Source organism: Pongo pygmaeus, chromosome 8, assembly GCF_028885625.2.
Source record: "Pongo pygmaeus isolate AG05252 chromosome 8, NHGRI_mPonPyg2-v2.0_pri, whole genome shotgun sequence".
Lineage (NCBI taxonomy): Eukaryota > Metazoa > Chordata > Mammalia > Primates > Hominidae > Pongo > Pongo pygmaeus.
The window spans coordinates 39464010-39491065 of NC_072381.2; positions in this window are offsets into that span (position 1 = coordinate 39464010).

Here is a 27056-nt window from a genome sequence, read left to right on the forward strand (position 1 = left end):
AAGCTTCCTTCTAGTTTTTATCCTGGGATATTTTCTTTTTGGCCATTGGCCTAAAAATATCCCAAATATCCATTCCAAGAATGGACAAAAACAGTGTTTCCAAACTACTGAATCCAAAGAAATGTTTATCTCTGTGAGATGAATGCACACATCAAAAAACGGTTTCCCTGAAAGCTTCCTTCTTGTTTTTATCTGAAGATATTTCCTTTTTCACCCTAGGCCTCAATGCTCTCTGAAATATCCCTTTGGAGATTCTACAAACACAGTGTTTCCAACTACTGAATGAAAACAAATGTATAATTCTGTGACTCAGTTGAATGCACGCAAGACAAAGCAGTTTCTCAGATAGCTTCCTTGTAGTTTTTTATGCAGGGATATTCACTTTTTCTCCATTGACCTCAATGAGCCCTCAAATGCCAAGTAGCAGAATGGATAAAAAGAGTTTTTCCAAAGTGCTGTATCCAAAGAATATTATAACACTGTGAGATGAAGGCCTACATCACAAAACACTTTCTCAGAAGGCTTCTTTCTACTTTTTATCTGAAGATGTTTCTTTTTCCCCATAGTCCTCAATGCTCTCTGAAATAACCTTTGCAGATTCTACAAAAACAGTGTTTCCAAATTGCTGAAAGAAATGAAAGTTTTAATTCTGGAAAATGAATTCACCCATCACATAGCAATTTCTAAGATAGCTTCCTTCTACTTTTTATACGGGATATCCATGTTTTCCCCATTGGTCACAATGTGCCTTTCACAGAATGGACAAAAACAGTGTTTCCAAACTGCTAAACCCAAAGAAAGGTTTAACTCTGAGATGAATGCTCACATCACAAAATAGTTTCCAGGAAAGCTTCTTTAAGTTTTTTATCTGAATATATTTCCATTTCACCTTAGGCCTAAATGCTATCTGAAACATCTCTTTGGAGATATTACAAAAACAATTTTTCCATACTGCTGAATGAAACGAAAGGTTTAGCTCTTTGAGATGAATGCACACATCACATTTCAGTTTCTCAGATTCCTTCCATATAGTTTTTGTTCTTGGATATTTGCTTTTTTGTCATTGACCTCAATGAGTTCCCAAATGTCCATTTGCCAAATGAACAAAAATCCTCTTTCCAAACTCTTGAATCCAAAAAAAATGTTAGCTCTGTGAAATGAATGTCCATATAACAAAGCAGTTTCTCGGGGAGATTCTTTCTAGTTTTTGTCTGAAAATGTTTCCTATTTCACCATGGGCCTCAGTTCTCTCTGAAATACCCCTTTGCACTTTCTACAAAAACAGTCTTTCCAAATTGCTGAATGAAAATAAAGGTTTACCTCTGAGAGATGAATGAACACATTGCAAAGCACTTTCTCAGATAGCCTCCTTATAGTTTTATCATGGGATAATCACATTTTCACCATTGGCTTCAATGAGCTCCTAAATACCCATTCACAGAATGGACAAAAACACTCTTTCCAAACTGAGAAATCAAAGAAACGTTTAACTCTGTGAGATGAATGCACTCATCACAAAGCACTTTCTTGAAAACCTTCTATTTTTATCTGAAGACATTTCCTTTTCCACTGCAGGCCCCAATGCTCTTGGAAATATCCCTTTGCAGATTCTAAAGGAACAGTTTTCAAACTGCTGAATGAAAGAAAGGTTTAAATCTATGAGATGAATTCATGCATCAGATAGCAGTTTCTCAGATAGCTTCCTTCTGGTTTTCATCCTTGTATATTTCCTTTTCTGTCTCTTGCCTCAATGAGCTCCCAAATGTCCATTCAAAGAATGGATAAAAATAGTGTTTCCAAATTACTGAATCCAAAGAATAGTTTCACTCTGTGAGATGGATGCACACAGTTTCTCAGAAGGCTTTTTCCAGCTTTTATCTGAAGACATTTCCTTTTTCATCATAGGCCTCAATGCTCTCCAAAATATTCCTTTGAAGATTCTACAAAAACACTGCTTCCAAACTGTTGTATGAAAAGAAACTTTTAACCCCATGAGAAGAATGCACACATCACAAAGTGGTTTCTCAGATAGCTTTCTTCTAAATTTTGTCCTGGGATATCTGTTTTTTCACCTTTAGCCATAGTGAACTCACAAATGTCCATTCACAGAATGGATAAAAACACTCTTTCCAAACAACTGAATTCAAAGAAATGGTTAATTCTGTGAGATGAATGCACACATCACAAAGCAGTTTCCCAGAATGCTTCTTTCTAGTTTTTATCTGAAGATGTTTCCTTTTCAACATAAGCTTCAATGTTGTCCTAAATATCCCTTTGGAGATACTAAAAAAAGCAGTATATCCAAACTGCTGAATGAAAAGAAAGGTTGAACTTTGTGAGATGAGTGCACACATCACAAAGCAGTTTCTCAGATAGCTTCCTTCTTGTTTTTACACTGGGATATTGACTTTTTTGCCTTTAACCTCAATGAGTTCCCAAATGTCCAGTCGCAGAATGGACAAAATCAGTGTTTCCAAACTATTGAATCCAAAGACAGGTTTAAGTATGTGAGATGAATGTAGACATCACAAAGCAGTTTCTCAGAAAACTTCTTTCTTTTTTGTGTGTTATTGTTTCCTTTTTCATCATAGGCCTCAATGCTCTCCGAAATATCCCCTTTCAGATTCTACAATAACAGTGTTTCCAAACTACTGAATGAAAAGAAAGGTTTATCTCTGTTAAATTAATGCGAACATCACTTAGCAGTTTCTCAAATAGCTTCCATCAGTTTTCATCCTGGGATATTCGCTTTTTTGCCATTGGCCTCAATGAACTCCCAAATGTCCATTCGCAGAATGGAAAAAACCGTCTTTCCAAGCTACTGAATCAAAAGAAAGGTTTTGCCCTGTGAGATCAATGCACACATCATCAAGCAGTTTCTCAGAAAGCTTCTTTCTAGTTTTTATCTGAAGCTGTTTCCTTTTTAACCATAGGCCTAAATGCTCTCTGAAATATCCCTTTGCAGATTCTACAAAAACAATGTTTCCAAACTGCTGAATTAAAATGAAGGTTTAACTGTGTGAGGTTAATTGGCAATCACATAGCAGTTTCTCAGATAGCTTCCACGTAATTTTCATCTTGGTATAATCACTTTATTGACATTGCCCTGAATGAGCCCCCACATCACTGTTCACAGAATGGACAAAACAGGGATTCCAAACTACTGAACCCAAAGAAAGGTTTAAGACTGTGTGATGAATGCACACATCACAAAGTACTTTCTCAGAAAGCTTCTTTCTAGTTTTTATCCGAAGTTGTTTCCTTTTCCGCCATGGGCATTTATGCTATTTGAAATATCCCTTTTCAGATTCTACAAAAACAGTGTCTCCAAACTGCTGAATCCAAAGAACAGTTTAACTCTGTGTGATGAATGCTCACATCACAAAGCACTTTCTCAGAAACCTTCTTTTTAGTTTTTATCTGAAGATATTTCCTTTTTCACCATAGGCCCCGTGCTGTCCAAAATATCCCTTTGCAGAGTCTAAAAAAACACTGTTTCCTAACTGCTGAATGTAAAGAAATGTTTAACTCTGCGAAGTGAATGCACACATAACATAGCAATTTCTGAGATAGCTTCCATTTAATTTTTTTCCTGAAATATTCGCTTTTCTGCCATTGGCTTCAAAGAGCTCCCAAATGTCCATTTGCAGGATGGGCAAAAACACTCTTTCCAATCTACTGAATCCAAAGAAACTTTTAAATCTGTGAGGTGAATGCAAACATCACAAAGCAGTTTTTCAGAAAGCTTGTTTCTGGTTTTTATCTGAAAAAAATTTCCTTTTTCACTATAGGCCTCAATGGAATCCGAAATATCCCTTTCCAGATTCTACAAAAACAGTGTTTTAAAACTTCTGAAAGAAACAAAAGTTTTAACTCTCCCAGATGAATGTAAACATCACATAGCAGTTTCACTGATAGCTTCCATCTAATTTTTATCCTGAGATATTCACTTTTTTGCCATTGGCCTCAATGGGCTCCCAAATATACATTTGCAGAATGGAGAAAAACACTCTTTCCAACCAATGAATCCAAATAAATGTTTAACTCTGTGAGATGAATGCAAAAATCACAAAAGAGTTTCGTAGAAAGCTTCTTTCTTGTTTTTATCTGAAGATGTTTCCTTTTCCACCATAGGCCACAAAGCTCTCTGAAATATGAGTCTGCAAATTCTTCAAAAACAGTGTTTCCAAACTGTTGAATGAAAAGTAAGGTTTAACTCTGCAAGATGAATGCACACATCACATAGCAGTTTATCAGGAAACTTCGGTCTACTTTTTATCCTGGGATATTCCCTTTTTCCCCATTGGCCTCAATGAGCTCCCAAATGTCCATTCACAGAATACACAAAAACCATGTTTCCAAATGCAGAATTCAAAGAAAGGTTTAACTCTGTGAGATGAATACACATATCACAAAGCAGTTTCTCAGAAAAGTTCTTTCTCATTTTTATCTGAAGAAGCTTCCTTTTCCCCATAGGCCTCAATGCCATCTAAAATATCCCCTTCCAGATTCTACAAAAACAGTGTTTTAAAACGGCTGAAAGAAATGAAAGGTTTAACTCTCCCAGACGAATGTAAACATCACATAGCAGTTTCTCTAATACCTTCCAACGAGTTTTTATCTTGGATTATTCGCTTTTTCACCATTGGCCAAAATGAACTCCAAAATGTCCATTCGCAGAATGGAAAAAAACACCCCTAAAAAACTACTGAATCCAAAGAAAGGTTTAACACTGTGAGATGAATGCTCACATCACAAAGCAGTTTCTCAGAAAGATTGTTTCAAGTTTTTATCTGAAAATATTTCCTTTTGCACCATTGGCCTTAATGCTCTCTGAAATATCCCTTTGTAGATTCTACAAAACCAGGGTTTCTGAACAGCACAAGGTAATGAAATGTTTAACTCTATGAGATGAATGCACACATCAGAAAGCCATTTCCCAGAAACCTTCTTTCTGGTTTTTATCCTGGTATATGCCCTTTTTCACCATTGGCCTCAATGAGCTCTAAAATGTCCATTCACAGAATGAACAAAAACAGTGTTTCCAAACTGACAATTCCAAAGAAAATTTAAACTCTGTGAGATGAACACATACATCACAAAGCAGTTTCTCAGAAAGCTTCTTTCTAATTTTTGTCTGAAGATGTTTCCTTTTTCACCATAGGCCTCAGTTCACTCCCACTTATCCCTTTGCAGATTCCACAAAATAAGTTTTTCAAAACTGCTGAATGAAAGGAAAGGTTTAACTCTGCAAGATAATGCACACATCATGAAGCTTTTTCTCAGATAGCTTCCTTTTATTTTTTTATCTTTGGGTAATTCATTTTTTTGAGATTGGCCTCAATCAGTTCCCAAATGTCCATTAACAGAATGGAGAAAAACAATGTTTCCAAACTCCTGAATTCAAAGAAACGTTTAACTCTGTGAGATGAATGTACACATCACAAAGCAGTTTCTCAAAAAAGTTCTTTCTAGTATTTATCTGAAGCTATTTCCATTTTCACCATAGCCCCAATGTGCTCCTGAATGTCCCTTTGAAGATTCTACAAAAACATTATATCCAAACTGATGAATGAAAAGAAACCTTTAACTCCACGAGGTTAATGCACAAGTACTAAAGCTGTTTTTCAGGTATCTTCCTTCTAGTGTTTATCCTGGGATATTTGCTTTTTCACCATTGGCCTAAATGATCTTCCAAATATCCATTCTCAGAATGGAGAAAAACAGTATTTCCAAGATGCTGAATCCAAAGAAATGTTTAATTCTCTGAGATGAATGTATGCATCAGATATCAGTTTCTCAGAAAGCTCCTTTCTAGTTTTTGTCTGAAGATGTTTTCTTTTTTACCATAGGACTTAATGGGCTCCCAAATATCCCTTCACAGATGATACTACAAAACATAGTTTCCAAACTGCTGAATGAAAAGAAAGGTTTAAGTATAATAATAATAATAAAAGAAAAAAAAAAAAAAAAAAAAGAAAGGTTTAACTCTGTGAGATGAATGCACACATCACATAGCAGTTTCTCACATAGATTCCTTTTATTTTTTATTTTTGATATTGGATTTTTTGCCATTGGCCTCAATGATTTCCCAAATGTAAATGTGCAGAAAGGACAAAAACATTGTTTACATAGTGCTGAATCCAAAGTAAAAATTAACTCTGTGAGATGAATGTACACATCAAAAAGCAGCTTCTCATAAAGCTTCTTTCTACTTTTTATCTGAAGTCATTTCCTTTTTCACCATAGCCCCAGTCCACTCCAAAATACCCCTTCTCAGATTCTACAAAAACAATGTTTCCACAATGATGAATGAAAAGAAAGTTTTAAACATCTGAGGTGAATGCACACATAATAAAGCAGTTTCTCAGATAACTTCCATTTATTTTTTGTCCTAGGGTAATTCAATTTTTTGCCATTGGCCTCAATGAGTTTCCAAATGTCCATTCACAGTATGGACAAAAACAGTTTCTCCAAACTGCTGAATTCAAAGAACGGTTTATATCTGTGAGTTGAATACAGACAGCCCAAAGCAGTTTTTCAGAAAACTTCTTTCTATTTTTTGTCTGAAAATGTTTCCTTTTTCACCATAGACCTCAATGCACTTCAAAATATCCCTTTGCAGAACCCCTAAAAAATGTTTTTTCCAACTTTTGAATGAAAGAAAGATTTGAGGGCAGTTTCAAGATCACCAAATAGGAACAGCTGCAGTATACAGCTCCCAGGGTGAGCAATGCAGAAAGTGGGTGATTTCTGCATTTCAAACTGAGGTACTGGATTTATCTCAGTGGCATTCGCTAGACAGTGGGTGCAGGACAGTGAATGCAGTGCACTGAGCATAAGCTGAAGCAGGGCAAAGCATCACCTCACACGGGAAGTGCAAGGGGTCAGGGAATTCACTTTCTTAGCCAAGCAAAGCTGTGACACAAGGCACCTGGAAAATCAGGTCATTCCCACCATAATACTGTGCTTTTCCAATGGTCTTAGCAAAAGGCACACCAGGAGATTATATCCTGTGCCCAAGTCTGAGGGTCCCAAGCCCACAAAGCCTCGCTCATTGCTAGCACGGCAGTCTGAGATCGAACTGTAAGACAGCAGCGAGCCTACAGGAGGGGCGCCCACCATTGCTGATGCTTGAGTAGATACACAAAGGGACCAGGAAGCTACAACTGGGTGGAACCCACTGTAGCTCAAGGGGCCTGTCTGCCTCTTTAGACTCCACATCTGGGGACAGGGCATAGTCAAACAAAAGGCAGCAGAACCCTTGGCAGGCTTAAGTGTCCCTGTCTGACAGCTTTGAAGACAGTAGTAGTTCTCCCAGCATGGAGTTTGAAATCTGAGAACAGACAGACTGCCTCCTCAAGTGTGTCCCTGAACCCTGAGTAGCCTAGCTGGAAGGCACCCCTCAGTAGGGGAAGAGAGACCCCTCACACGGCCTGGTACCCCTCTGAGATGAAACTTCCAGAAGAAAGATCAGGCAGCAAATTCGCTTTTCAGCAATCTTCAGAGTTTTGCAGCCTCCGTTGCTGATACCCAGGCAAACAGGGTCTGGAGTGGACCTCCAGCGAACTCCAACAAACATGCAGCTGAGGATCCTGACTGCTAGAAAGAAAACAAACAAACAGAAAGGACATCCACACCAAAACTCCATCAGTACGTCACCATCATCAAAGACCAAAGGTAGATATAACCACAAAGATGGGAAAATCAGAGCAGAAAAACTGAATATTCTAAAAATCAGAGCACCTCTCCTCCTAAAAAGGAACACAGATCCTCATCAGCAATGGAAAAAAGCTGGATGGAGGATGACTTTGACGAGCTGAGAGAAGAAGGCTTCAGAAAATCAAACTTCTCCAAGCTAAAGGACGAAATTTGAATTCATCCCAAAGAAGTTGAAAACCTTGAAAAATATTAGACGAATGGCTAACTAGAATAACCAATGCAGAGAATTCCTTAAAGGACCTGGTGGAGCTGAAAACCATGGCACAAGAACTATGTGATGAATGCACAAGCTTCAGTAGCTGTTTCGATCAACTGGAAGAAAGGGTATCAGTGACTGAAGATCAAATGAACGAAATGAAGTGAGAAGAGTAGTTTAGAGAAAAAAGAAGAAAATTAAATGAACAAAGCCTCCAAGAAATATGGGACTATGTGCATAGACTAAATCTACGTCTGATTGGTGTACCTGAAAGTGACAGGGAGAATGGAACCAAGTTGGAAAACACTCTGCAGGATATTATCCAGGAGAACTTCCACAACCTAGCAAGGTAGCCCATATTCAAATTCAGGAAATACAGAGAACACCACAAAGATAGTTATTGAGAAGAGCAACTCCAAGACACACAGTTGTCAGATTCACCAAAGTTGAAATGAAGGAAAAAATGTTAAGGGCAGCCAGAGAGAAAGGTCGGGTTACCCACAAAGGGAAGCCCATTAGACTAAAAGCTCATCTCGTGGCAGAACCTCTACATGGCAAAAGAGTGTGGGGACCAATATTCAACATTCTTAAAGAAAGGAATTTTCAAACGAGAATATCATATCCAGCCAAACTAAGCATCATAAGTGAAGGAGAAATAATATACTTTACAGAGAAGCAAATGCTGAGAGATATTGTCACCATGAGGCCTGCCCTAAAAGAGCTCCTGAGGGAAGCACTAGACATGGAAAGGAACAACGGGTATCAGCCACTGCAAAACATGCCAAATTGTAAACACCATCAATGCTAGGAAGAAACTGGAACAACTAACGAGCAAAATAACCAGCTAACATCATAATGACAGGATCAAATTCACACATAACAATATTAGCCTTAAATGTAAATGGGCTCAATGCTCCAATTAAAAGACACAGACTGGCAAATTGGATAAGAGTCAAGAATCATCAGTGTGCTGTATTCAGGAAACCCATCTCATGTACAGAGACACACATAGGCTCAAAATAAAAGGATGGAGGAAGATCTACCAAGCTGATGGAAAACTAAAAAAGGCAGGGGTTGCAATCCTAGTCTCTGATAAAATGGACTTTAAACCAACAAAGATCAAAAGAGACAAAGAATACCGTCACACAACAGTAAAGGGATCAATTCAAGAAGAAGAGCTAACCATCCTAAATATATATGCACCCAATACAGGAGCACCCAGATTCATTAAGCAAGTCCTTGGAGAGCTACAGAGAGACTTAGGCTGCCACACAATAATAATGGGAGACCTAAGCACGCCACTGTTAACATTAGACAGATCAAAGAGACAGAAAGTTAACAAGGATATCCAGGAATTGAACTCAACTCTGCACCAAGCAGACCTAATAGACATCTACAGAACTCTCCACCCCAAATCAACAGAGCATACATTCTTCTCAACACCAAACTGCACTTATTCCAAAATTGACCACGTAGTTGGAAGTAAAGCACTCCTCAGCAAATGTAAAAGAACAGAAATTATAACAAACCGTCTGTCAGACCACAGTGCAATCAAACTAGAACTCAGGATTAAGAAACTCATTCAAAACCTCTCAACTACATGGAAACTGAACAATCTTCTCCTGAATGACTACTGGGTAGATAAAGAAATGAAGGCAGAAATAAACATGTTCTTTGAAACCAACAAGAACAAAGATACAGCATACTAGAATCTCTGGGACACATTTACAGCAGTGTGTAGAGGGAAATTTATAGCACTAAATGTCCACAAGAGAAAGCAGGAAACATCTAAAATTGACACTATGACATCACAATTAAAAGAACTAGAGAAACAGAGCAAACACATTCAAAAGCTAGCAGAAGGCAAGAAATAACTAAGATCAGAGCAGAACTGAAGGAGCTAGAGACACAAGAAACCCTTCAAAAAATCAATGAATCCAGTAGCTGCTTTTTTGAAAAGATCAACAAAATTGATAGACAGCTGGCAAGACTAATAAAGAAGAAAAGAGAGAAGAATCAAATAGATGCAATAAAAAATGAAAAAGGGGATATCACCACTGATACCACAGAAATATAAACTACCATCAGAGAATACTATAAAAACCTCTATGCAAATAAAGTAGAAAATCTAGAAGAAATGAATAAATTCCTCAACACATAAACTCTCCCAAGACTAAACCAGGAAGAAATTGAATCTCTGAGTAGACCAATAACAGGCTCTGAAATTGAGGCAATAATTAATAGCTTACCAACCAAAAAAGTCCAATACTAGATGGATTCACAGCCGAATTCTACCAGAGGTACAAGGAGGATCAGATACCATTCCTTCTGAAACTATTCCAAACAATAGAAAAAGTAGGAATCCTCTCTAACTCATTTTATGAGGCCAGCATCATCCTGATACCAAAGGCTGGCAGAGACAAAACAAAAAAACGATAATTTTAGACCAATATCCCTAATATGAACATCGATGCAAAAATCCTCAATAAAATACTGACAGAACGAATCCAGTGACACATCAAAAATCCTATCCACAATGATCAATTCGGCTTCATTCCTGGGATGCAAGGCTGGTTCAACACATGCAAATCAATAAATGCAATCCAGCATATAAACAGAACCAAAGACAAAAACTACATGCTTACCTCAATAGATGCAGAAAAGGCCTTTGAAAAAATTCAACTATGCTTCATGCTAACAACTCTCAATAAATTAGGTATTGATTGGACGTTTCTAAAAATAATAAGAGCTATCTATGACAAACTCACAGTAACTATCATACTGAATGGGAAAAACTGGAAGCATTCCCTTTGAAAACAGGCACAAAACAGGGATGCCTGCTCTCACCACTCCTATTCAACATAGTGTTGGACGTTCTGGTCAGGGCAATTAGGCAGGAGAAAGAAATAAAAGATATTTAATTAGGAAAAGAGGAAGTCAAATTGTCCCTGTTTGCAGATGACATGATTGTATATCTAGAAAACCCCAGTGTCTCAGCCCAAAATCTCCTGAAGCTGATAAGCAGCTTCAGCAAAGTCTCAGGATCACAATCAATGTGCAATAATCACAAGCATTCTTACAGACCAATAACAGACAGAGAGCCCAATCATGAGTGAACTCGCCATCACAATTGCTTCAAAGAGAATAAAATATCTAGAAATCCAACTTACAAGGGATGTGAAGGACCTCTGCAAGGAGAACTACAAACCACTGCTCAATGAAATAAAAGAGGATACAAACAAATGGAAGAACATTCCATGCTCTTGGATAGGAAGAATCAATATCATGAAAATGATCATGCTGCCCAAGGTAATTTACAGATTCAATGCCGTCCCCATCAAGCTACCAATGACTTTCTTCACAGAATTGGAAAGAACTACTTTAAAGTTCATATGGAGCAAAAAAGGGCCCACATTGCCAAGTCAACCCTAAGCCAAAAGAACAAAGCTGGAGGCATCACACTACCTGACTTCAAACTATACTACAAGGCTATAGTAACCAAAAGAGCATGGTACTGGTACCAAAACAAAGATATAGACCAATGGAACAGAACAGAGCCCTCAAAAATAATACCACATATCAACAACCATATGATCTTTGACAAACCTGACAGAAACAAGAAATGAGGGAAAGATTCCCTATTGAACAAATGGTGCTGGGAAAACTGGCTAGCCATATGTAGAAAGCTGAAACTGGATCCCTTCCTTACACATTAAACAAAAATTAATTCAAGATGGATTGAAGACTCACATGTTAGACTTAAAACCATGAAAACCCTGGAAGAAAACCTAGACAATATCATTCAGGACATAGGCATGGGCAAGGACTTCATGTCTAAAACACCAAAAGCAATGGCAACAAAAGCCAAAATTGACAAATGGGATCTAATTAAACTAAAGGACTTCTGCACAGCAAAAGGAACTACCATCAGAGTGAACAGGCAACCTACAGAATGGGAGAAAATTTCCACAACCTACTCATATGACAAAGGGATACTATCCAGAATCTACAACGAACTCAAACAAATTTACAAGAAAAAAAAAAACCGTCAACAAGTGGGAGGAAGATATGAATAGACACTTCTCAAAAGAAGAATTTATGCAGCCAACAGACACATGAAAAAATGCTCATCATCATTGGCCATCGGAGAAATGCAAATCAAAACCACAATGAGATACAATCTCACACCATTTAGAATGGTGATCATTAAAAAGTCAGGAAACAACGGGTGCTGGAGAGGATGTGGAGAAATAGGAACACTTTTACACTGGTTATGGGAGTGTAAACTAGTTCAACCATTGTGGAAATCAGTGTGGCGATTCCTCAGGGATGTAGAACTAGAAATACCATTTGACCCAGCAATCCCATTACCGGGTGTATACCCAAAGGACTATAAATCATGCTGCTATAAAGACACATGCACACGTATGTTTATTGTGGCACTATTCACAATAGCAAAGACTGGGAACCAACCCAAATGTCCAACAATGATAGACTGGATGAAGAAAATGTGACACATAGACACCATGGAATACTATGCAGCCATAAAAAATGATGAGTTCATGTCCTTTGTAGGGACATGTATGGAACTGGAAACCATCATTCCCAGAAAACTATCAAAAGTACATAAAACCAAACACTGTGTATTCTCATTCATAGGTGGGAATTGAATAATGAGAACACTTGGACACAGGAAGTGGAACATCACACACCGGAGCCTTTTGTGGAGTGCAAGGAGGTGGGAGGGATAGCATTAGGTGACATACCTAATGTAAATGACGAGTTAAGGGTTGCAGCACACCAACATGGCATATTTATACATAAACTTGCACATTGTGCACATGTACCCTAGAACTTAATGTGTAAATATATATATATATATATATATTTACTTTGCTGTTTCTATAAAATCAGTGTTTCCAAACTGCTGAGTGAAAAGTAAGGTTTAATTCTGTGAAATGAATGCTCACAACACAAACCTGTTTCTCAGATAGTTTCCTTCTAGTTTTAATCATGGGATATTCCCTTTTTTCTGATTGTCCTCAATTAGTCCCCAAATGTCCATTTGCAGAATGGACAAAAACAGTTTTTCCAAATTGCTGGATGCATGGAAACGTTTGACTCTGTGAGATGAGTGCACACATCACAAGGCAGTTTCTCAGATTGCTTCTTTCTACTTTATGTCTGAAGATGTTTCCTCTTTCGCCATAGACCTGAATGCTCTCCAAAATATCCTCTTGCAGATTTTACAAAAATGCTTTTTCCAAACTGCTGCATGAAAAGAAACCTTTAAATCAGCGAGATGAATGCACTCATCACAAAGCAGTTCCTCACATAGCTTACTTCTAGTTTTTATTCTGGAATATTTGCTTTTTTGCCATAGTCCTCCATGAAGTGCCGAATGTCCATTCACAGAATGGACAAAACCACTATTACTAAATTACTAAATCCAAAGAAAAGTTTAACTGTGTGAGATGAATGCACACATCACAAAGTAGTTTCTCAGAAAGACTCTTTCTAGTTTTTATCTGAAGATGTTTCCTTTTTCACCATAGACCTCAATGCTCTCTGAAATATCCCTTTGCAGATTTAACAAAAACAGTGTTTCCAAGCTGCTAAATAAAAGGCATGGTTTAACTCTGTGAGATGAATGCACATATCACAGAGTGGTTTGTCAGATAGCTTCCTTCTAGTTTTTATCCTGGGATAGTACCTTTTTCGACATTGGTCTCAATGTGCTCCCAAATGTCCATTTGCTGAGTAGACAAAAACAGTGTTTCAAAACTGTTGAATCCAGTGTACGGTTTAACTCTATGAGATGAATTCACTCATCACAAGGCAGTTTCTCAGAAATATTCTTTCCAGTTTATATCTGAAGATATTTCCTTTTTCACCATAGTCCTCAATTCTCTCCAAAATATCCCTTTGAAGATTCTACAAAAACACTGTTTCCAAACTTCTGTATGAAAAGAAAGCTTTAGCTCTGTGAGACGAATGTACACATCACAAAGCAGTTTCATAGATAGCTTCCTTCAAGTTTTTATACAGGGATATTCACTTTTTTGCCAATAGCCTCAATGGAGTACCAAATGTCCATTCAAAACACTCTTTTCAAATTACTGAATCCAAAGAAAGGTTTAACTCTGTGAGATGATTGCAAACATCACAAAGCAGTTTCTCAGAAAGCTTCTTTGTAGTTTTTATCTGAATAAGTTTCCTTTTTCACCATAGGCCTCAATGATCTCTATAGTATCCCATTTCATATTAAACAAAAACAGTGTTCCAAACTACTGAATGGAAAGCATGGTTAATTCCATGAGATGAATGCACACATCACAGAGTGGTTTCTCATGTAGCTTCCTTCTAGTTTTCATCCTGGGATATTACCTTTTTCACCATTGGCCACAAAGAAATCCCAAATGTCCATTCACTGAGAGGACAAAAAAAGTGTTTCAAAACTGCTGAATCCAAAGAAAGGTTTAATTCTGTCAGATGAATGCACACATCACAAGGAAGTTTCTCAGAAAGCTTCTTTCTAGTTTTTATATGAAAATGTTCCCTCTTTCACGATAGGCCTGAATACTCTCCTAAATATCCATTTGTGGATACTACAAAAAGAGTGTTTTGAAACTGCTGTATGAAAAGAAAGGTTTAACTCTGTGAGATGAATGCACACATACCAAAGCGGTTTCTCAGATAGCTGCCTTCTGGTTTTAATCCTGGGATATTTGCTTTTTCGTCATTGTCCTCAAGAAGCTCAGAAATATCCATTTGCAGAATGGACAAAACAATATTTACAAGCTACACAATCCAAAGAATGTTTTAATTCTGTGAGATGAATGCACACATCACAGGGCAGTTTCTCAGAAAGCTTCTTTCCACTTTTTATCTGAAGATGTTTCCTATGTCACCATAGGCTTGAATGCTCTCCAAAGTATCCCTTTGCAGATAGTTCAAAAACAAGTGTAACCAAACTACTGAATGAAAAGAATGGTTTCACTCTATGAAATGAATGCTCACATCACAAAACGGTTTTTCAGACAGATTCCTTCCAGTTTTTATTCTGGGATATTTGTTTTTTTGCCATTGGCCTCAAAAAGCTCTGAAATGTCCATTTGCAGAATGGACAAAAACTGTGTTTCCAAGAAACTGAATGCAAAGAAAGCTTTAAGTCTGTGAGTTGTATGTACACATCACAAAGCAGTTTCTCAGATTGCTTCCTTCTAGTTTTTATCCTGGGATATATCCCTTTTCGCCATTGGCCTCAATGAGCTCCTGAATGTCCATTCGCTCATAGGACAAAAATGGTTCTTGAAAAATGCAGAACCCAAATACAGATTTGTCTCTCTGAGATGAATGCACACATCACAAAACAGTCTCTGAGAAAGATTCTTCCTACTTTTTATCTGAAGATGTTTCCTATATCACCATAGGCCTCAATGCTCTCCAAAATATCCCTTTGCAGATTCTTCAAAAACACTCTTTCCAAACTTCTGATTCCAATGAGAGACTGAAGCTTGTGAGATTAATGTACACTTCACAAAGCAGTTTCACAGAAAGCTTCTTTCTGGTTGTTATCTTAAGATGTTTCCTTATTCACCATGGGCTTCAATGCCCTCTGAAATATCCCTTTGCAGATTCTACAAAAACACTGTTTCCAAACTGCTGTATGAAAAGAAAGCTTTAACTCGGTGAGATGAATGCACACATCACAAAGCAGTTTAACAGAGATCTTCTTTCTAGTTTTTATCTGGAGATGCTTCCTTTTTTAACATTGGCCTCAATGCTCTCCAAAGTATCCCTTTGCAGATTCAATAAAAACAGTATTTCCAAACTGCAGAATGAAAAGGATGGTTTAACACTGTGAGATGAATGCACACATCACAAAGTGGTTTCTCAGATAGCTTCCTTGTAGCTTTTATCCTGGGATATTCTCATTTCTGCCATTGGCCTCAAAGAGGCCCCAAATGTCCATTTGCTGAATCCAAAGAAAGATATAACTCTATGAGATGAATGCACACATCAGAAAGCAGTTTCTCTGAAAGGTTCTTTCTAGTTTTTAACTAAAGATGTTTCCCATTTTACAATAGGCCTCAGTGCTCTGCGAACTATCCCTTTGTAGATGCTACAAAAACAGTGTTTCTAAACTGCTGAATGAAAACTGCAGTTTCTTAGATAGCTTCCTTCTACTTTTATCCTCGGTTATTCCTATTGTTGCCATTGGCCTCAAAAAGCCCACAAATGTCCATTCACTGAGTTGTGAAAAACAGTGTTTCAAAACTGCTGAATCTAAAGAAAACTTTAAATCTGTGAGGTGAATGCACTCATCACAAAGCAATTTCTCAGAACACTTCTTTCTAGTTTTTATCTGAAGATGTTTCCTATTTCACCACAGGCCTCAATACTCTTGGAAATAACACTTTGCAGATTTTACCAAAACAGTGTTTCCAAACTGCTGGATGAAAAGAAAGGTTTAACTCTGTGAAATGAATTCTCACATCACAAAGCAGTTTCTCAGATAGCTTCCTCCTAGTTTTAATATAGGGATATTCCCTTTATTGCCATTGACCTCAATGAGCTCCCAAATATCCATTCACAGAATGTCAAAAAACGTTTTTCCAGACTACTGAATCCAAAGAAAGTTTAACACTGTGAGATGAATGCACACATCCAAAGCAGTTACTCAGAAAGCTTCTTTCTAGTTTTTATCGGACAGTGTTTCCTTTATCACCCTTAGACTTGATGCTTTCTGAAATATCGCTTTGCAGATTCTACAAAAACAGTGTTTCCAAACTAAAGAATGAAAAGAAAGGTTTAACTCTGTGAGATGGATACACATATCACAATGCGTTTCCTCAGACAGATTCCTTCTAGTTTTACCCTGGTATAATCTATTTTTCACCATTGGCCTCTATGAGTTCCCAATGTCCATTCACAGAATGGACAAAAACAGTATTTCCAAACTACTGAATCCAAAGAAAGGTTTACGTTTTTGAGATGAATCAACACATCCAAAAACAGTTTCTCAGATAGCTTCCATCTAGTCTTTATCTGAAGATTTTTCATTTTTCACTGTAGACCTCAATGCTTTCTGAAATATCTCTTTTGAGATTTGCAAAAACATCATTTCCAAACTGCTGAAGCCAAAGAAATGTTAACTCTGTGAGATGAATGCACACATCACAAAGCCGTTTCTCAGAAATCTTCTTTCTATTTTTATCTGAAGATGTTTCCTTTTTCACCAGAGGTCTCACTGCTCTCTGAAATATCTGTTTTCAGATTCTACAAAAACAGTGTTTCCAAACTACTGAATCCAAAGACAGCTTTAATTCTCTGAGATGAATGCACACATTACAAAGCAATTTCTTAGAAAGCTTCTTTATAGTTTTTATCTGAAGATGTTTCCTTTTTTACCACAGGCCTCAATGCTCTTCAAAATACCTGTTTTCCAATTCTACAAAAACAGTGTTCCCAAACTGCTGATCCAAAGACAGGTTTAATTCTGTGAGATGAATGCACACTTCAGAAAGCAGTTTCTCAGAAAGCTTCTTTCTAGTTTTACCTAAGATGTTTCATTTTTAACAGTAAGTGTCAATGCTCTGCAAAATATCCCTTTGGAGATTCTAGAAAAACAGTATTTCCGAATCTGCTGAATCCAAAGACAGGTTTACCTCTGTGACGTGAATGCACACATCACAAAGCAGATTCTCAGATAGCTTCCTTCTAGTTTTTATCTTATGATATTCACATTTTCACAATTGGCCTCAGTGAGCTCCCAAATGTCCATTCGCGTGGAAAAAAACAGTGTTTGCAAACTATTGAATTCAAAGAAACCTTTAAGTCTGTGAGATGAATGCACACATCACAAAGCAGTTTCTCAGAAAGCTGCTTTCTAGTTATTGTATGAAGGTGTTTCCTTTTTCACCACAGGCCTCAATGGTCTGGGAAATATCCCTTTGGAGATTCTAAAAAATAGTGTGTCCAAACTGCTGAATCCAAAAAAGGTTTAACTCTGTGAGATGAATGCCAACATCACAAAGCAGTTTCTCAGCAAGACTCTTTCTAGTTTTTATATGAAGATATTTCCTTTTTGACCATAGTCCTCAATGCTCTCTGAAATATCCCTTTGCAGGCTTCTACAAAAATACCGTTTCCAAACTGCTGAATGAAAAGAAAGGTTTAACTCTGCGAGATGAATGCGCACATCACATAGTAGTTTCTCACATAGTTTCCACTAGTGTTTATCGAGGGATATTTCACTTTTTCACCATTTGCCTCAATGAACTCCCAATTATCCATTCCCAGAAGGGACCAAAATAGTGTTTCAAATGACTGAATCGAAAGAAAGGTTTAACTCTGTGAGATGAATGCACATAGCACAAAGCATCCTCTCAGAAAACTTCTTTCTAATTTGTATCTGAATGTTTCCTTTTTCATCATAGGCCTAAATGCTCTTTGAAATATCCCTTTGCAGATACTACAAAAAAAGTGTTTCCAGAGTGCTGAATGAAAAGGAAGGTTTAACTCTGTTCAATGAATGCACACAACACACAGCAGTTTCTCAGATAGTTTCCTCCTAGTTTTTATCCTGCTATGTTTGATTTTTCAACATTGGCCTCAGTGAACCAGCAAATGTCCATTTGTAGATTGGAAAAAAACGGTGTTTTGAAAGTACAGAATCCCAGAAATATTTAAGTCTGTGACATGAAAGCACACATCACAAAGCAGGTTCCCAGAAAGCTTCTTTGTAGTTTTTATCTGAAGATGTTTCCGTTTTCACCATAGGCCTGAATCCTTCCCAAAATAGCCCTATGAAGATACTACAAAAACACTTTTTCCAAGCTGCTGAATCCAAAGGGAAGTTTAACTCTGTGAGATGAATGCACACATCACAAAGCAGTTACTCAGAAAGCTTCTCACTACTTTTTTCTGAACATGGTTCCTTTTTCACTGTAGGCCTCAATTCTCTCTGAAACATCCCTTTGCAGATTCTACAAAAACACTGTTTCCAAACTGCTGCATCCAAAGAAAGGTTTAACTCTGTGAGATGAATGCACACATCACAGGGCAGTTTCTCAGAAAATTTTCTAGTTTTTATCTGAAGATATTTCCTTTTTCACCGTAGACATCAATGATCTCCAAAATATCCCTTTGCAGATTCTACAAAAACTGTATTTCTAAACTGTTGAATGAAAAGAAAGGTTTAATTCTGCAAGATGAATATACATATAACATAGCAGTTTCTCAGATAGCTTCCATCTAGTTTTTCTCTTGGGATATTCGCTTTTTTGTCATGGGCCTCAATAAGTTCCCATCTGTCGATTTGCAGAATGAACAAAAACTCTCTTTCCAAACTACTGCATGGAAAGAAAAGATTAATTCCTTGACATGAATGCACAAGTTACAAAGCAGTTTCTCAGAAAGCTTCTTTTTAATTTTTATCTGAAGATGTTTCTTTTTTCACCATAGTCTTCAATGCTCTGTGAAATATCCCTTTGGAGATTCTACAGAAGCAGTGTGTCCAAACTGCAGAATGAAAAGTAAGTTTTAACTCTGTGAGATGAATGCACATATCAAAAAGTGGTTTCTCAATTAGCCTCCATCTACTTTTTATCCTGGGATATCTGCTTTTTCCCCATAGGCCTCAGTGAGCTCCGAAAAGAAAGGTATAACTCTGTGAAATGAATGCTCACATCACAAAGTGGTTTATCAGATACCTGCCTTCTAGTTTTAATCCTGGGATATTCCCTTTTTTACCTTTGGCCCCAAATGTTCTCCCAATTGTTGATTCACAGAATGGACAAAAACAGTGTTTCCAAACAGCTGAATCCAAAGAATGGTTTAAACTTGTGGGATGAATGCACACATCACACAACAGTTTCTCAAATAGCTTCCATCTACTTTTTATCCTGGGATATATGCTTCTTCCCCATATACCTCAATGAGATCCCAAATGCCCATTTGCAGAATGGACAAAAACAGTGTTTCCAAATTGCTGAATGAAAAGAAAGGTTTAACTCTGTTAGATGAGTGCCCATATCACAAAGCAGTTTCTCAGATACCTTCCTTCGAGTTTTTATCCTGGGATATTTGCTTTTTTGCCATTGTCTTCAGTGAGCTCCAAAATGTCAATTTGCAGAATGGATTAAAACAGTTTTTCCAAACTCTTGAGTCCAAAGAAGGGTTTAACTCTGTGATTTGAATGCCCACATCACAAGGTAATTTCACAGAAAGCTTCTTTCTAGTTTTTATCTGAAGGTGTTACCTATTTCACTGTAGGCCTCAATGCTCTTTCAATTATCCCTTTGCAGATAGTACAAAAACAGTCTTTCCAAACTGCTGAATGAAAAGAAGGTTTAACACTGTGAGTTAAATGCACATATCCCAAAGTGGATGCTCAAATAACATCCTTATAGTATTTATGCTTGGATATTCACTTTTGACCATTGGCTTCATTGAGCTCCCAAATGTTTATTTGTAGAATGGACAAAAATAATTTTTTCAAAGTGATGAACAAAAGAAAGATTTAATTATGTTAGATGAATGGACACAACACAAAGCAGTTTCTCAGAAAGGTTATTTCTAATTTTAATCTGAAATTGTTTACTTTTTTCAACATTGGCCTCTATGCACTCCCAAATATAACATAGCAGGTTCTACAAAACCATTGTTTCCAAACTGCTAAATGAAAAGGAAGTTTTAACTCTGTCAGATGAATGCACACATCAAAAACAGTTCCTCAGATAGCTTCCTTTTAGTTTGTACCCAGGGATATTCCTTTTTTTGACATTGGCCTTGATGAGCTCTCAAACGTCCATTCACAGAATGGACAAAAACAGCCTTTCCATACTGCTGATTTGAAAGAAGTGTTTAAATCTGTGAGATGAATGCACACATCACAATGCAGTCTTTCAGAAGGCTTCTTTCTAGTTTTTATCTGAATATGTTTCTTTTTTCTCTGTATGTCTCAGTGTGCACCCAAATATCCCTTTTCAGATTCTATAAAAACAGTTTTTCCAAACTGCTGACTGAAAAGAAAGGTTTAACTCAGCGAGATAATGCACACAAAACAAAGCGGTTTCTCAGATAGCTTCCTTCTGGTTTTTGTCCTGGGATATTTGCTTTTTCGTGATTTGTCTCAATGAGCTCCCAAATATCCAATCACAGAATGGACAAAAATACTCTTTCCAAACTGCTGAATCCAAAGAAAGGTTTAATTCTGTGAGATGTATACATAAATAACAAAGAACTTTCTCACAGTGCTTCTTTCTTGGTTTTATCTGAAGATGTTTCCTTTTTCACCATAGGCCTCAATGCATTCCCAAATATCACTTCACAGATTCTACAAAAACGGTTATTCCAAACTGGTGAGTGAAAAAAAAGTTTTAACTCTGTGAGATGAATGCACACATCATAAATCAGTTTCTCAGATAGCTTTCTTGTAGTTTTTATCCTGGGATATTTGCTTTTTCACCCCTGGCCTCAATGAGCTCCAAGATGTCCTATTACAGAATGGACATAGCAGTGTTTCCAAACTGCTGAATACAAAGAAAGGTTTAATTATGTGAGATGAATGCACACATCAAAAATCAGCTTATCAGAAAGATTCTTGCTAGTTTTAATCCGAAGATGTTTCCTTTTTCACCATGCACATCTATGTACTCCCTAATATCACTTCACAGATTCTACAAAAACAGTGTTTCCAAACTGCTGAATGAAAAGAATGGGTTAACTCTGCAGATGAATGCAAACATCCCAAAGCGGTTTCTCAGATAGCTTACTTCTAGTTTTTATCCTAGGATATTCACTTTTTCCCCTTTGGCCTCAAATATCTCCCAAATATCCATTGGCAGAATGGAAAAAAATCGTGTTTCCAAACTGCTGAATTCAAAGAAAGGCTTAAATCTGTGAGATGAATGCATATGTAAAAAAGCAGTTTCTGAGAAAGCATTTTCCTAATTTTTATCTGAAGATGTTTCCTATTTCACCATAAGCCTCAAGGTTCTCTGAAATATCCCTTTGCAGATTCTACAAAAACAGTGTTTCCAAACTGCTGAATGAAAAGAAAGTTTTAACTCTGTGAGATGAATGCACACATCACAAAGCGGTTTCTCAGATTGCTTCTTTGTAGTTTTCAGACTGGGTTATTCTCTTTTTTGCCTTTGGCCTCAAAGAGCTCCCAAATGTCCATTCGCTGAATGGACAAAAACAGTGTCTCCAAAATACTGAATCCAAAGAAAGGTTTAACTCAGTGAGGTGAATGCACATATCAGAAAGAAGTTTCTTAGAAACCTTCTTTGTAGTTTTTACCTGAAGAGGTTTCCTTTTTAATCATGGGTCTCAATGCACTCACAAATATCCCTTTGCAGATTCCACAAAAACAGTGTTTCCAAACTGCTGAAAGAAAAGAAAGGTTTAACACTGTGAGATGAATACACACATCACAAAGCAGTATCTCAGAAAGCTTCCTGCTAATTTTTATCAGCAGTTTCCTTTTTCACCATAGGCCTCAACGCACTCCCAAACTTCCCTTCACAGATTTTACAAAATCAGTGTTTCCAAACTGCTGAATGAATAGAATAGTTAATCCTGTGAGAGGAATGCAAACAACACAAAGTGGTTTATCAGATATCTTCCTTGTAGTTTTGATCCTGGGATATTCAGTTATTCACCATTGGCCTCAAAGACCTCCCAAATGTCAATTTGCAGAATGGACAAAAACAGTGTTCACAAACTGCTGATTCCAAAGAGAGCTTTAAGTCTGTGAGATGAATGCACACATTACAGATCAGTTTCTTATAAAGGTTCTTTCTAGTTTTTATCTGAAGATATTTTCTTTTACACAATAGGCCTCATTGAGCTCCCAAATATCCCCTCATGGATTGGACAAAAAACATTCTTTCCAAAATGCTGAATGAAAAGACAGGTTTTCCTCTGTGAGATAAATGCACACATTACAAAGCAGCTTCACAGATAGCGTCTTCTAGTTTTTAACTGTAATATTCAATTTTTTGCCATTGGCCTCAATGAATTCCGAAAAGTCCATTCACAGAATGGAAAAGTACATTGTTTTCAAACAGCTGAATCCAAGGAAAGTTTAACTCTGTGAGATGTATACAATCATAACAAAGCACTTTCTCACAGAGCTTCTTTCTTGTTTTTATCTGAAGATGTTTCCTTTTTCATCATTCATTCCCAAATATTGCTTTGCAGATTCTACAAAAATGGGTATTTCAAACGGCTGAGTGAAAAGAAAGTTTTAAGTCTGTGAGATCAATGCACAGATCACAAATCGCTTTCTCAGATAGCTTCCTTGCAGTTTTTATGCTGAGATATTTGCTTTTTCACCACTGGCCTCAATGAGCTCCAAGATGTAGTTTCGCAGAATGGACATAAACAGTGTTTCCACACTGCTAAATCCAAAGAAAGGTTTAATTATGTGAGATGAATGGACACAACACAAAGCAGTTTATCAGAAAGCTTCTTTCTAGTTTTTATCCAAAGATGTTTCCTTTTTGACTGTACACATCCATATACTCCCAAATATGCCTTCGCAGATTCTACAAAAACAGTGTTTCCAAAATGCTGAATGAAAAGAAATGGTTAACTCTGCAGGATGAATGCACACACCCCAAAGCAGTTTCTCATATAGATTCCTTCTGGTTTTTATCCTGGGATATTCACTTTTTCTCCATTGGCCTCAGTGAGCTCCCAAATATCCATTTGCATAATGGACAAAAACAGTATTTCCAAACTGCTGAATCAAAAGAAAAGTGTAACTGTGAGAGTTGAATGCACACATCACAAAGCAGTTTTCAGAAACATTGTTTTTATCTGAAGATATTTCCTTTTTCTCCCTAGGCATCAATTTGCTGCTAAATACCCCTTTGCAGATTCTACAAAAACAGTGTTTCCAACCTGCCATATGAAAAGAAAGGTTTAGCCTTGTGAGATGAATGCATACATCACAAAGCGGTTTCTTGGATAGCTAGTATTTGTGCTGGGATATTCGCTTTTTCACCATCGCCTTCATTGAGCTCCCAAATATCTATTCGCAGAATGGACAAAAAGAATTTTTCCAAACTGCTGAACAAAAGAAAAGGTTTAATTCTTTTAGATGAAGACACACATCACAAAGAGTTTTTCAGAAAGGTTCTTTCTAAATTTTAACTGAAGATGTTTCCTTTTTCAAGAGGCCTCTATGCACTCCCAAATATCCCATAGCAGATTCTACAAAACCATTGTTTCCAAACTGCTAAATGAAAAGAAACTTTTAATTCTGTGAGATGAAAGCACACATCACAAAGGAATTCCCCAGATAGCTTCCTTCTAGTTTCTACCCTGGTATAATTGCTTCTTTGACATTAGCCACAAAGAGTTCTCAAATGTCCATTCACAGAATGGACAAAAACAGCCTTTCCATACTTCTGAATCTAAAGAAATATTTAACTCTGTGAGATGAATGCCAACATCACAAAGCAGTTTCTCAGAAAGCTTCTTGCTAGTTTTTACCTGAAGATATCTCCTTTTTACCATAGGCCTCAATGCTATCCAAAATATCCCTTTGCAGATGCTACAAAAACAGTGTTTCCAAACTGCTGAATGAATAGAAATGTTTAACAGTGTGAGAAGAAGGCACACATCACATAACAGTTTCTCAGGTAGCTTCCATGTACTTTTTATCCTGGGATATTTTCTCTTCCCCATAAGCCACAATGAACTCAAAAATGTCCATTCCAAGATTGGACAAAAGCAGTGTTTCCAAACTGCTGAATCCAAAGAAAGTTTTAACTCTGTGAGATGAATGCACAAAGCAGAAAGCAGTTTCTCAGAAAGTGTCTTTCTAGTTTTTATGTGAAGATATTTCCTTTTTCACAATAAACCTCAATGCTCTCCAAAATATCCCTTCGCTGGTTCTACAAAAACACTGTTTCCAAACTTCTGTATGAAAAGAAAGCTTTAATTCTGTGAGATGAATGTACACAACACAAAGCCATTTCTCAGATAGCTTCCTTCTAGATTTTACCCTGATATATTCACTTTTTCACCATTAGCCGCAAGGAACTCCCAAAAGTACATTCACAGAATGAACAAAAACAGTGTTTCCAAACTGCTGAATCCAAAGAGAGGTTTACCTCTGTGAGATGAACGCACACAACACAAACCAGTTTCTAAGGAAGCTTCTTTCTAGTTTTTATCTCAAGATGTTTCCTTTTTCAACATAAGCTTCAATGCTTTCCAAAATATCCCTTTGCAGATTCTGCAAAAACATTGTTTCCAGACTGCTGAATGAAAAGAAATGTTTCTCTGTGGATGAATGCACACATCACAAAGTGGTTTCTCAGAGAGCTTCCTTCTAGTTTTTATACCATGATATTCTTTTTTTTGGCCTTAATGAGCTCCCTAAAGTCCATTTGCAGAATGGACATAAACAGTGTTTCCAAACTGCTGAACCAAAAGAAAGCTTTACCTCTGGGAGATGAATGCACACATCACAAAGTAGTTTCTCAGAAAGCTTCTTTCTAGTTCTCATCTGAATGTTTAGATTTTCACCAAAGACCTCAAAGCTCTCAGAAACATCTCTTTGCAGATTCTACAAAAACAGTGTTTCCAATCTGCTGAATCCAAAGAAAGGTTTAACTCTGGGAGATGAATGCGCACATCACATAGCAGTTTCTCAGATATCTTCCGTCTACTTTTTGTCCTGAAATATTCACTTTTTCACCATTGTCCTCAGTGAGTTTCCAAATGTCTATCCACAGAATGGACAAAAACTGTGTTTCCAAACCACTAAATGAAAAGAAAAAGTTTAACTCTGTGAGGTGAATGCACACATCACAAAGCAGTCTCTCAGATGGCTTCCTTTCAGTTTTTATCCTGTAATATTCATTTTTCACCATTGGCCTCAATGAGCTCCCAAATGTCCATTCGTAGCATGGACACAAACAGTGTTTCCAAATATCGAATCTAAAGACAGGTTTAACTGTCTGAGATGAATGCAGACATCACAAATCAGTTACACAGAAAACTTCCTTCTAGATTTTATCTGAAGATGTTACCTTTCCCACTATAGACCTCAATGCTCTCTGAACTATACCTTTGCAGATTGTACAAAAACAGTGTTGCCAAACTGCTGAATCCAAAGGAAGGTTTAATTCTGTGACATGAATGCACACATCAGAAAGCTTCTTTCTAGTTTTTATCTGAAGATGTTTCTTTTAGACCACAGGCCTCAAGGTTATCCAAAACATCTCTTTGCAGATTCTAGAGAAACAGTATTTCCAAACTGCTGAATGAAAAGAAAAATTTAACTCTGCAAGATGAATGTACACATCACATAGCAGTTTCTCAGAAAGCTTTTGTCTACTTTTTATCCTGGGATATTCACTTTTTTGCCATTGGACTCAGGGAGCTCCCAAATGTCCATTTGCAGAATGGAAAAAAAACAGTGTTTCTAAATGGCTGAGTCTAAAGAAAGTTTTAACTCTGTGAGATGAATACACATAAAAACACAGTTACAAAGAAAGCTTCTCTCTGGTTTTCATCTGAAGATGTTTCATTTAACCATAGGCATCAATGCTCTCTGAAATATCCCTTTGCAGATTCTACAAAAACAGTTTTGCAAAACTGCTGAATGAAAAGAAAGGTTTAATTCTATGAGATGAAAACTTGCATCATAAAGAGGTTTCTCAGAAAGCATCTTTCTAATTTTTATGTGAAGTTATTTCCTTTTTCACCATAGGTTTCAATGTCTCTGAAATATACTTTTGCAGATTCTAGAAAAACACTGTTTCCAAATGGCTGTGTGGAGAGAAATATCTACCTCTGTGAGATAAATGCACAAATAACAAAATTGTTTCTCAGATAGCTTCCTTCTTGTTTTGTTCCTGGGATATTTCCTTTTTTGCAATTCCTTCAATGAACTCCCAAATGTCCATTTGCAGAATGGACAAAAACTGTGTTTCCAAACTGCTTAATCCAAAGAAAAGTTTAATGCTTTGAGATGAATGCACACATCACAAATCAGTTTCTCAGATAGCTTCCTTTTAGTTTTTATCATGGGATACTCGCTTTTTTGCCTCTGACCTCAATGAGCTCCCAAATGTCCAATCACAGCATGGACAAAAACAGTGTTTCC